The following is an 11,682-nucleotide window of genomic DNA, read 5'->3' as shown; positions in this document are numbered from 1 at the left end:
AGTCTTCAACATAAATGACAAACGAACCAGAGAAAAGAGGTGAAACAGGTATAGGATAGCTGTAACCTAAACCTTCCCTCCTGCAATTTTTTCCACTAATTGAAATGTCTTTAAATCCACATTAACATGAATCCAACAGACTGTAGTAAACAGATAAATGGAGGCAGAAGATGTCTTTCAGTCAATGCTCACATTCAGAGACACACAGGAGCTCTTTCAATCTGGACACCGTTTCATTCACAACACCTGTCCCATCAACCAGGAATCAGAAATACTTTAATAATCCCAGGGAGGGATTACTTTAGTTACATTACTCCATCTGTAATAGAGTGACTATTGGACCAGTTTGATCGAACACTATTTCATACAATATATATAATCAGGGGTCCCCGCTCCATCGCCATCAGTTTGGGGTCCTTGGCCTGGAAAACGTTAAAGACTCCTGGCGTAGAGCTTGGAATCCAGAGGTTCTGGGTTTGAGCCCCACTCCCACCGACTGACATCTGGGTCTCTGAGCAAGACCCTTGACCCCACACTGCTCCCTGGGTGCCGCACAATGGCAGCCCACTGCTCCCCAAGGGGAGGGGTTAAATGCAGAAAGATAATTTTATCGTTTTGTACGTGTGACAGTGGAATGACAATAAAAGCTGGAAAATAATAATCATGCAATTGGATATTGATTCTGAGAAAAATGTTTGATACTCTACTATCTTAAATTCCAATTTGGATTAAAAAAAGGGATAAAACAAACAGATTAATTACTAACATGAGAAAGAGCTTTTTTTTATCCCAAACTTGATACTTAAATAAGGGTGCAAATAAATAACCCAAATATAAAACAATCTAATCTAATTTTATGGTTGACAGGTCAGCAGTCTGTCACAGGGCAACACAGAGACATACTGTACAGTCCTGCACACACCTAAGGACAATTTAGAGGAGCCGTTTAATGTAACAGTCATGTTTGTGACAGTGGGGGAGAGAACTCACACATTCACCGGGAGAACATGCAAACTCCATGTAGAAAGACAGCAGGCCAGAATTCAAACCCACAACCTTCCTACTGCAAGGCAGCAGTTCTGCACCATCCAGCTCTTCACTGAACTATTATCTTTTTAATTTGCAAATAATCCAGAAAAATAAACTTAACAATCGGCAACATGTGCAAACATCACTTCTATGCTTCTGGGTATCGATACTTTTCAGAGGAGTGATCATTTTGACAACCCTCTGCACATATGTACCCTAATTTATAATCAGAAGTGAAGAAAATTAGATGCATCAAACTGTATTTAGAAGCATCAGAGTAAAGATGGTGGACGAAAATGCAAAGTTTTATTTATAAAAGGATGCTGTACTTTAGCTCTATTTTGAAAAATCATATTAATATGCAGTTAACTACAAAACAAGCCTTTATCAAGAGGAGTCTTTGTCAGTTCTGGCAGCACAGACCAGAGCAACCTGTAATCTAAGCACATTTCAAGTCAGATGCTAATCAGTGGCCCATCCATTGTTTTCATGGGTCCAAAATAGCTGAGAATGTTTCCTCGGTTAAGAGGAAGAATGGAAAGAATACAAAGAGCAACAAGAACGGTTTAATTTTGTTTGTGTTAGAAGTTTCTGAGAATCTCCAGTAAATCTCAAACTCAACAAAATAGATAGAAACTGTTGTTCCAAAGCTAGAACACCCAAAACAAAGCTGAGCGGTGCTTTTTATGCAGTCCAGTACAGCGAGGACTGCTCAGATTCCTTTTGCTGGAGAAACCAGACACTGCTGGAGAATAATGGATACTGTTCAGATCTTGGACAGACGGGACAGATGGTTTGAAAGAGCTTCCAAACATCCTGGAACTTTTTCTGAAGAAGTTATAAAAGCAATCCCATCATGATTTAAATGGCTAAACAAAACATCCATACCAAACAACAGACTGCAATGACCGAGGAGAAAGAACGAAGGGTTGAGGTTGAGGATGGTCCTCCAGTTGCTTCAGTGCAACAGCTTTCCAACTACAGCTTTCTCTGGTGCAAACAAACAACATTAGCAAAAACTGCTACACAGGAGTCATGACAGACACTCCACACAAATCATGTCAAAAAGAATATTTTAGTACAAAGAATGTTTAACAAGGAATTGTAGGCGACCAGCCAAGGGCCAGCAAAGGACCAGCCAAGAACCGATCAAGAACCAGGCAAGGACCAGGCAAGGAAAGTGGGGAAACTTTGAATGTCTACTACTCTAAATGGGTGAAAATACCAATGCATATCACTTTTATTTTGTGCACCTAAACACTATAACCAGTCTGTGCCGTGTAAACCTAAAATCTAATTTACTATCACATTCATCAGAGGTTTTTGATGCTTTGTAAACTTCCTTTGGTCTGAATATTTTCCCCTAGTTTGGATCCCTCAGGTTTCACTTCCTGTTACCTCCTGTGATACACCACTCCTCCTATAATGTCTGCACTAACATCATGCATTGATGCGTCAGCCTATTGTAAATCCTACCATTGACACACCATCACTGCTTCGTTTGTGGACCACTTCATCTCCACCTGCAACAACTCTACATTCTTATCTTATTGCAGTATTTGTTTTTCTATCAGAGTGTATTTGAATTTTGCACCAAGCAAAGATTGTTTCCCACTGGGTGTAGAAAAACAGGCAGTTCTTTGATGGTTCCCCCAATAAAGTAAAAAGAAGAGGAGGATGATAGATGAAACTGATAATTGTCTTTCTGAACTAGGCTCAATATATTCAGTTGCAGCTGCATTCACAAAGTGCTTTGAACTCGATCGCATTGCATTGTATAAAAAATTGAAGAGAAGGATAAAGAACATGTAAGTGGGTTTGACATTTACACTTCAAAATAGATGTTTCTTACTCACAACTCATGCGCTGGATCTTAATCTTCTGTTTCCAAGGATCTGCCAAAAAAGAACATTACAAAAGGTAAGGTACAGGTGTTTTTATACTATTTGTGTTATAATAAATGCATTAAAAAGTCCTTTTTTGTCCAGGCTTTTGAAGTGGGCACCCCTGGAGCTTGGAAAGGCAGGGAGATGAATTTTCAGTGGCATATTTTTCAAAGGTTCTCCTCTGCTCCTCTCTCCCTCCTCCCTTGTGGTAGAAGCTTTTGTATTACCTCTCACAAAGCTTCCCAGAGTGTTCTCTCTGAGAATTGTGCAGATAAAGGTTGAGAGGGAGTTTAAGCTGGTCACTCTTCATAATTCAACAGTAAAAAAATAAGTGGCAGATCGTAATAGAAGGACGGAGTGTCTGACGGGAGGCTAAGAATTGGAACAAATCACACAAAATAGGAAGGCTGCGGGAAATATTTAGCACTTTAAGCCCAAAATGATCTAGTATCTAGATTAATATTTCACTTAGGAAAACACAAACATATTTAGATTTTACTGTAAATAATCTAGTTAGGAATTTCATTTGACAAAGTAAGGAAAACAGCATGAATAGATTTAGATAGGGCCTATTTATGTGGAAAAAAAAATGAATTGAAGGAGCCTGAAAAGAGACATGGGGGGAAAAGTGCAGATTTTTTTTTCTCCCTTAATTCAACAAAACATGAAGCAAAGCTCTGTTTTATACGTTTGCACATGTTTGAAGAAACACAAACCTTGGAGTTTAAATCAACAGAAAAAGACACATTTCTCTTACGTGATGATATTTTATTTCTTTATTTAACTGAAGCGATTTTCATTATTTTATTCCTTTACTTTTTGTTTGTAGCTTTTAGAGATAGGGTATTTTTGTATATAGCTCTATAAATATTGTTATTATTTTAATTACTACTCTTTAAATGATATTTATCATTTCTACCTCCAACTAAATGACTTAGAACCTCATCTTTCTTTTACGGCCACTCTCAGCTGCTAGTAGAACACCTAGTCTATTCTTCCTGGTGGGCAAAATTATAAAAAGGTTTGAACATCTTAACATTTGCACAGCAAACAACAACCCAAACACACCCACTTAATGCAAGTAGAAAAATTGCACAGGCAGATTAGTCTCTATATTTGGAATCTGTTACGGTTCTTATTTGTTGTGACTCTGAGTTTTCTGTTATCAGTTGTTTTGTTTTTATTTTCCATGATATTCTAGCATTCTTTAGTTACTCTCTGTCGCCCCCTTGTGATTGTTTTCTTTCCCCTTGGTTTCCCTCTTGCCAGTTCCACCCACACCTGTTCCTCATTCAGCTCGTTAGTCCATCCTTTGTTCTGTTCTCCTTAAATACTCCACCTCTGCAGTCACTCAGTTCTGGTTCCTTCTTGTTGCTGTATTGTCTACTCTGCTCGTCTCTCCCCGGCTCCTCAGGCTCGTTTTTACCCTGATGTCTCCATGGTTTTGGTTTGTTTAATATTTTAAGTTGGATTTTTGGATTTCTGCCTCTGCTACCTTTGGTCTGCCATTAAACCTCTCAGAACTCATCTCTGCTTCACTCGTCTCTGCATCTGGGTCCTTGAGCAACCTCACCACCCATTGTTGACAGAATCTCTGAAGATCCGTCCCTAAGTGAGTAAAAAGGTTCAAATAAAACTAACCTCTCTTGTCCAAATGTCCTCCGTTTGTTCAGGGTCTGGTCCACAGACATTCATTCTTGGTAATATCTAAGTTCTTTATGTCTATTTTGTTTTTCCTAACCCTAACTATATTATGTTATTCTTATACATTTTTTCTAAGGTCCACTTTGTGTGACCATTTTTTCTATAATCTTTTCGCTGCTATAAACACCAGAATTTCCCCTTTGGGGAAAAACAGAGCGATTTTCTATTCTATTCTATTCTATTCTATTCTATTCTATTCTATTCTATTCTCTTTTGTGTTTGCAGTATGTTTTGTTGTTGTTTGCGCTGTAAACATATATATGTGATTCGGTTTTTAGAATATGCTTTACTGCACTGTAAAATTAAAATGCAACAGTTTAAAACACACTTCTGGTGTTTTAAATGGTCTGCCGCACCTCAGCTTTATCTTCTCTGCATCAGTGATGCTTACGATCAGCTTAGTGTCCTGATTGCAGATCTTACTGATCTAGAGTCTCAGAACAGCGTGCTTTACTTTGACAAAGATTTTACCTTCATGCCTTATTTAAAACGTAAGTTTTTTGTTTACTGGACAATATCTGTAATCCTCATGAGTCACTTTAAGTTTGTAGAGAAACCCTTTAAAATCTTCCCCTGTGGGGTAATGTGTACTAGAATATTTGCTCTTATGCAGATTCCAGTCACAGCGCATTAAAAGCAAGAATATTTTCCATTCACTGATTGTTCTAAAGAAGCTTTCAGATGGAAAATAGGGGCGATGCTCTTTGAGGTAAAGATCTTTGCTTTGAGTGTAGAGCTCTATGAAGCACCGCCGATGGGCAGAATGTCTGTTTACTGCTCCCAACTGAGCTAATAGTAGCCGGTCAATGTGGAAACGGCTTCTTCACAGGCCTCAGATTGTCCACTGATCAAAGCAACTCATCATTTATATCATGACTGTTCTTACTGTCAGGATGGGAAAATGTCCACAGTGGGGTTCCAGTTCATTCTTTAGAAAAACTAGAAGAAACTTTTATTCAGACAGGTCAAAAAAATTCAGTTAATTCTGATTTTCTGGCATTTTGTCTTTTCTTATATAAACTACTGTCAATATGGCTGAATTAGCCAAGAAAGCTGCTCTGTTTGATGTTTTAATCCTTTTGTCATCAAAAGGCAAAAAAATGTCTTTCAACTAAAAATGGGTGAATTAAGACTACGTTATTAATCTCAATCGCTTTTACAACATGAGAGTTCAATACATCTTTAATAGAAACCTAATTCTCTTTAAGTAGATTAACTGACAGACTCTCCTATTGGTTTTGATGGTTTTGTTATGAGCCGTAAGTTCTATTCCTGGGCGTAATGTATTGCTAAAGGCTTGATCATCACGTTTGAAGCAGGGAGAAACACCGGATTCATTTTGGTAACGCACAAAAAGAGCAAAGTTGAAATGCTGCCTGTTCCCTCCTAGATACAGTCACCTTGTCTTAAAGGAACAGGCTTCTAAGTGCCTTTCTCTGAAACGTTAAAAACAAATTGCAGATATTTTATCCTACTTCCTCTAGATGTCTGTTAAAAAACATCAGTGTGAGCTCTGCTCTAATACACTCGATTCTACAGCTTTAAACCTCATTAGCCTTCTGTAATTTCATCAGCTCCTCCTTTGTTGTGCTGTATAGAGTTCCACACCATACCCTATGGGTGCGGCACATGCTGGTTTCTGTTTGAAAGGCTTGGTTACGGTCATGGAGGGTCGGTGTTATGCACCTTTTAGATTTATATCGCTATATTAAAACACCTGTTTCAAATAATCAGGTCATTATCAGGAATATAAATTGGCTGCATGTTGAGGATGTAATTCCGTCATTAAATTCTGTTTTGTTGGACGTAAAAATTGCAGGACACTGGGCCTTTAAGGGTTACAGTTTCACAATCCTGGTCTATTTCTTTGCAAAATCAATGTTTTGAGCTGTAACTTCATCATATTGCTAGTCCCTGATCATAATCATCCCAAAAATCATATCTCTCTTGATTAATGCATTTCTGAGCAAACTTTGTCAATTCTGTAGCAGCATCTCCATTTCTGGGAAAAGGAGTGAATATCACCGTCAGAGAGCAGTGATTACTGCCCCATCTAGGAAGCTGCTACTGCATCTGTCTTCCTGTTAAAAGGGAATTTTTCTTTCCACTGTCACTACATGCATGTGATGCAATCAGCTGGTTTTCCTTAGATAGAAAACTTTGAATCAATTTGACTGTATAATCTGGCGAACTGTAAAGTGTCTTGAGAAGACATGTGTTGTGAATTGACGCCATATAAATAGACTTAATTAAATTAAACCAACTGCGGCTGCCCAGTGAAAAACATGTTTATTTTGTCCAATCAGCAAGCGATAACACAAAGCAGAGCTCAATCATTTCAAAGCTAAAAAGGACTGACCCTTTTAGCAGCTAATCTCTACAGTAACAGCGACTGTTTTTTTCACAACTGAATTTAGGTTCTACAAATGTGTTTTCTGACTGGGAAAGGTGTCAGATTTAGTTAATTTTTAAGAAAAGCTTAATGCCTGAGAACAGCAGCTGCATCGCATCTAGTTCAGGCCCAGTATTTTCCCCTAAAGTGGCGTGATACTATGGTGCAGCAGCTCTAGTGTGCCCTGTTAAATACCGTGTCATTTTAAATGTAGTGTACCCACATGGGAGAGAAGTCAGATATAAAGACAAGCTTAAAAAAAGCTTCATATAGAAGAAATTTTACTGACCCCAGTTAATTTTTGCATTTTCAAAGTACATCTCAACAATCCCCTGCCTTTAGTTGAAGCCATCTACTTAATCTGTATCAACATCCTGCTGCTTCCAAAAGAACGATAATCAGAAACCAGAAGAAATAAAGATAATTTCACCTTGAGTGAAAAGGCTGCTCACTCAGTTCCATAAATCATTTTGCACTACATTTATAAATATAAAACTATTTCTCAAAGAGCTGCAAAACACATCCTAATAGAGCCTGTTGTGTTTTTTACTTCTTGAGATTTCAAAGAAAACTGTTTAAAGCACCTTGTCATGGTGCACAGTGAGTAAAAACGAAACTTAAAATAGGTCAACAGATAAATAACCACAGAAATTTGATGCAAAATCAGAAAAAAAAACATCCTTGAAAACAGATGTGGTTTTAAAGAGTCTTCCTTAAGAAATACTACAAACTGAACTGACTGATAAATCCTCCTGACGCTGACCTGCATGGCGTTAGTTGCTTATGAAAGATTAAAAAAAAAGGTTCTGATTTGATTTAAAAAGTGAAACCATAAACAATAAATCCATCATCCATTTTCAGACGAGCTTAGTGGGGGGGCGAGGGGTGCTGGTGCTTCTCTCCAGCTGTCTAAGGGTGAGAGGACTCTGGACTCTGGACAGGTCTGCAGTCCATCGCAGGAAAACACAGAGACAAACAACCATTCACTCTCACACCTAAGGAGGATTTAGAGAAGCAAATTAACAGTCATGTTTCTGGACTGTGGAAGGAAGCCGGAGTACCCGGAGAGAACCAACGCATGCTCAGGCAGAACATGCAAACTACATGCAGAAAGACCCTGGGCAGGGAATCGAACCCCAGGCAGTGCTTTCCACTGCGCCACTGAGCAGCCCCTAAACAATAGATAAACAATAAATCACCTAATAAAAATGTGATCACATGCTTTGGCTACCAAGAGGTTAAAGGAATTAATGGAACTCTTTTACTCCTGATTCCCACCTTTAAAGCATCAGTTTCTCCTCTTTTGTTATTTTCAGCTGCATTTAATGTATTGGAGAAACTGAAGACCAGAGCAGAACAACTTCAGAGCTTTAAAACTAAATATATAACCACAACTTTCCTCTCTGAGTAAAAAGGTAACACTTTTCTCCACTGCTCCTTTGTCCAGGACTCCTGTCAAGCCGTCCCTTTAGATCCTTCCCCACTAACCAAAATAGAAATGATCAGACTCCAGAGAGATAAAATATGAATCTGGTTTAATTATAAATATGCGTGGGCTTTCCTGGAATTGAGGAGGAGGTTGTGCTGCTCGGCTAAGAAGGCGCTGGTTCACTGCGCTGGGAATTACACAGGTCTGGAAAAAAAATCTGCACAGCGAAGTGGTAGTTATTTATTGATTAGTCGAGTGCAGCAAATGCCCTCTTTAAAAGATTAGTACTCTCAGATGCATGCAGAGGGACGGTGAGTGAAAATAAAGAACCGTGAGCTATAGGAGGATAAAGAAAGATATTGCATAGCTGCGCTGCACACTGTGTTCCTTCAGTGGCTGCTCTTTGTCTCCTGAAGGAAAAAGAAAATAGAGAGATGCAGCCTTTGATAAAAAAGCTCACCGGCCTTAATAAAAATCTATCTTTTGGACTCTGCTGTAGAGATGAAAGAGTGAATCATGACAGGAGTTCGGTCTATCAGAAAAACACCTTTACCATAATCACTAAAAACTGGAATCACTGCAACTACCTCATTATTATAGGGGGGGGGGGGGGGGGGTTATGTCCACAAGTCCTGCTTCAGAAAGCAGGGGGTCTTCAATGTGTTTGGGACCCTCAGATTTATTAAGGGAGTGGGGGGTGGGGGAGGGGGGTCTGATGATGCTACAGGGGTTCTTAGAACTAATCCCTACCTGGGAATGTACAGGAATTTAACAAAAATATCAGGTCTTTATCTAAACTTTTGGTATTTGGCTAAAAAGCCTAAATATAAGGCCTGACCTTGGGATCGTTTGCACGTCTTAAAACATGTTTGTATGTGCAGAGCATATCTTTAAAGAAAGAGCAAATTAATCTACATTATTAATTCAGCGGGCAGCGTGTGCAAACCTTCAATATGCAGATGATATAATGACTGCACTAGTTTGTGGCTGGAGGATATAAAAATGTAAACGTTTAAACATGCAAAGCAACTTTCCAAACCTAAAACTGAACTGCAACGCCGTTTTTTATATTTCCCTATACTTCTGAAAGTCGGCTGCAGACTGAGACCCAATCGTTCTGCAGTCGCTGAAACAAAGGAGGCATCGGAACAGAGCGTGCAGAGAGATTCTGTGCTCAGGTAAACATATTTGACGAATCAAAAACAACAATAACAACAATAACAACAATAACAATGACTGTATTCTTATGAGAAATATTTAGGAGCTGTACATTTAAAAAGCAGAGCTGCACTTTGAGCACAATGCTTGGTAAAATAACTTGTAATAAAAAAATGAACTTCTAGTTAAAAAATGTAGTCGAGTTAGGAAGTATAGCCCCCCCAAAGAAACAAAAAAACAAAAAAACGAGACATTGCGGTAAATTAAAAAAGGATAAATAGTGTAATGGAGAAAAAAATGCTGTCAGGATCTTTTCAAAAAGCTAAAGAACAAATTCATGAAACCTTAAAATTTAATTGTCAATTGGAACTTTTCTTTTTGCTCTTTGATAATCTCAAATTTTTATTTTCAATTAAAGGCTAATGAGACGCCAATTCTTAGGGCAGTGGCGGCCTCGTGGTTAGAGCATACTGTAGAATCCTGAGGTTTTGAGTTCAAGCCCCACTCCCACAGACTGCCACACTGGGCCCATGAGCAAGACCCTTAATCCCTCATTGCTCCCTGGGTGCCACACAATGGCAGCCCACTGCTCGCCAAGGGGAGGGGTTAAATGCAGAGAGCGAATCTTCTCCAATGTGAGATCAGTAAGGTTCAAAGTTCAGTTATTTTTAAAAATCCCAGCGCTTTTCACAGCCAGCAGTCTTGGGAAAAGTTGTGGAATTTCAGAGACTCAATATCTGCCTGATGGGTGAAATCTAGATTTGTCAGCATTAACTGATGCGCCCAAAGTTATCTAACCAAGAAAAGCTGTGCATCAAGTTGGGTTTGATAGGAGCCAAATGCAGACACTGAAGCGGAAGGTGGTTTCCTGCTGATTTATTATCCAAAAAGGCAACAGAAGCAAAAATCCAAAAACATAAATCCTCAGAATCCACAAAAATACAGATAACTAAAGAACTCATTTTAGGCAAAGAAATGACAACAAACCAGCAACAGTGACTGAGCAGGAGGTGCATATATGGGAGAGAGAAACAAAGAGCAGGCTAATCCGCAGATTGGGAGCAGGTGTGAATAGAGGAGTCTAGAAGGGAGTGAGGAGAAGGAGACTGACACAAGAGGGCAGCAGAGGGCAAACAGGAGATACCTAAAAACTCAAATATAATCAATGATAACTAGAATAATACAAAATAAAACCAATGAAACTCAAAGATAAAACTGAAACAAAACCAAAACCATGACACATTGCTAAAGACATGCGGTTTAGGACCCGGGTTGCATTTAACTTTAACCTAATAAAGACATTATCTATATTTTCATTTAAGCTTGATCCAATAAACCTTCAGAAAATCTAGAGCATTAAAACCCAGATGCAAGCCGCAGGATTAAAGCCAACCAAGCTGTCCTCCTTGTCTTCCTTTCCCTTCTCTCATCTTTGCTGCTGTTCATTTCTTACACATCCCCCCCCCCCTCCACTTCCTAAACTCTGTAAGCAGTGCGGTGACCTGAACAATGCAGTGGTGATTACCTCTGCAGTTCGTTGCAGAGGTCTCATTTCCGAAGCTCTACAGGCGTTCCTGGAGGTGCAGCTCCGCACTGATTGATGCATTATAAAACCCGTCTTTACAGTTGTGACATTTCAGTGGAAACAAGCAGGGGGGGTATTTTCCATCTGTTGGGTCTTCCTGCACGAGTCTGAGAGCGCGTCAAGGTTAATGCTGTCAGAGTCCTCTACCTGCTGCTGGGCATAACCGAAAATTTAGTAAAACCAAAAATTTTAATGAACTTTTTTTTAGAAAAAAGCTCAATTTTATTGCTAATTAATGTCTTAACCCCATTAAAAAACATGTGTTGCAGAAGTTTAATCTTTAAACATTGAGGGAACTTAATGCTACAGCTTTTCATTTTAGTTTATCCAATAACAACATGCGTTTCTAGGAAAACTTTAATTAGTAATCCATGGATTTCTTTACCAGATGAATAAAAAAACACATATTTCTTTAATTTCTGGACGCCACAAGAAAAAAAGGTACCATACCATCAATTAAAGCAGTGATTCCAAATATTCAGAGCTTTTCTATGTGTCT

At 38.9% G+C, this 11,682-nt stretch overlaps 1 protein-coding gene across 1 annotated transcript in view; it reads right to left on the bottom strand.

Moving 5' to 3' along the window:
- naaladl2 (N-acetylated alpha-linked acidic dipeptidase-like 2) overlaps positions 1 to 11,682 on the bottom strand; it is a 576,898-nt gene that overhangs the window by 507,343 nt on the left and 57,873 nt on the right. The window contains exon 2 of the mRNA XM_015382993.1: positions 2,886 to 2,924. The gene's annotated coding sequence lies outside the window, so the exon portion shown is untranslated. The remainder of the gene's footprint in view (positions 1 to 2,885; positions 2,925 to 11,682) is intronic.

Source organism: Cyprinodon variegatus, unplaced genomic scaffold (assembly GCF_000732505.1).
Source record: "Cyprinodon variegatus isolate N-32 unplaced genomic scaffold, C_variegatus-1.0 Scaffold272, whole genome shotgun sequence".
NCBI classification, from domain to species: Eukaryota; Metazoa; Chordata; class Actinopteri; order Cyprinodontiformes; family Cyprinodontidae; genus Cyprinodon; species Cyprinodon variegatus.
This window is presented reverse-complemented; position numbering and strand designations above follow the sequence as displayed.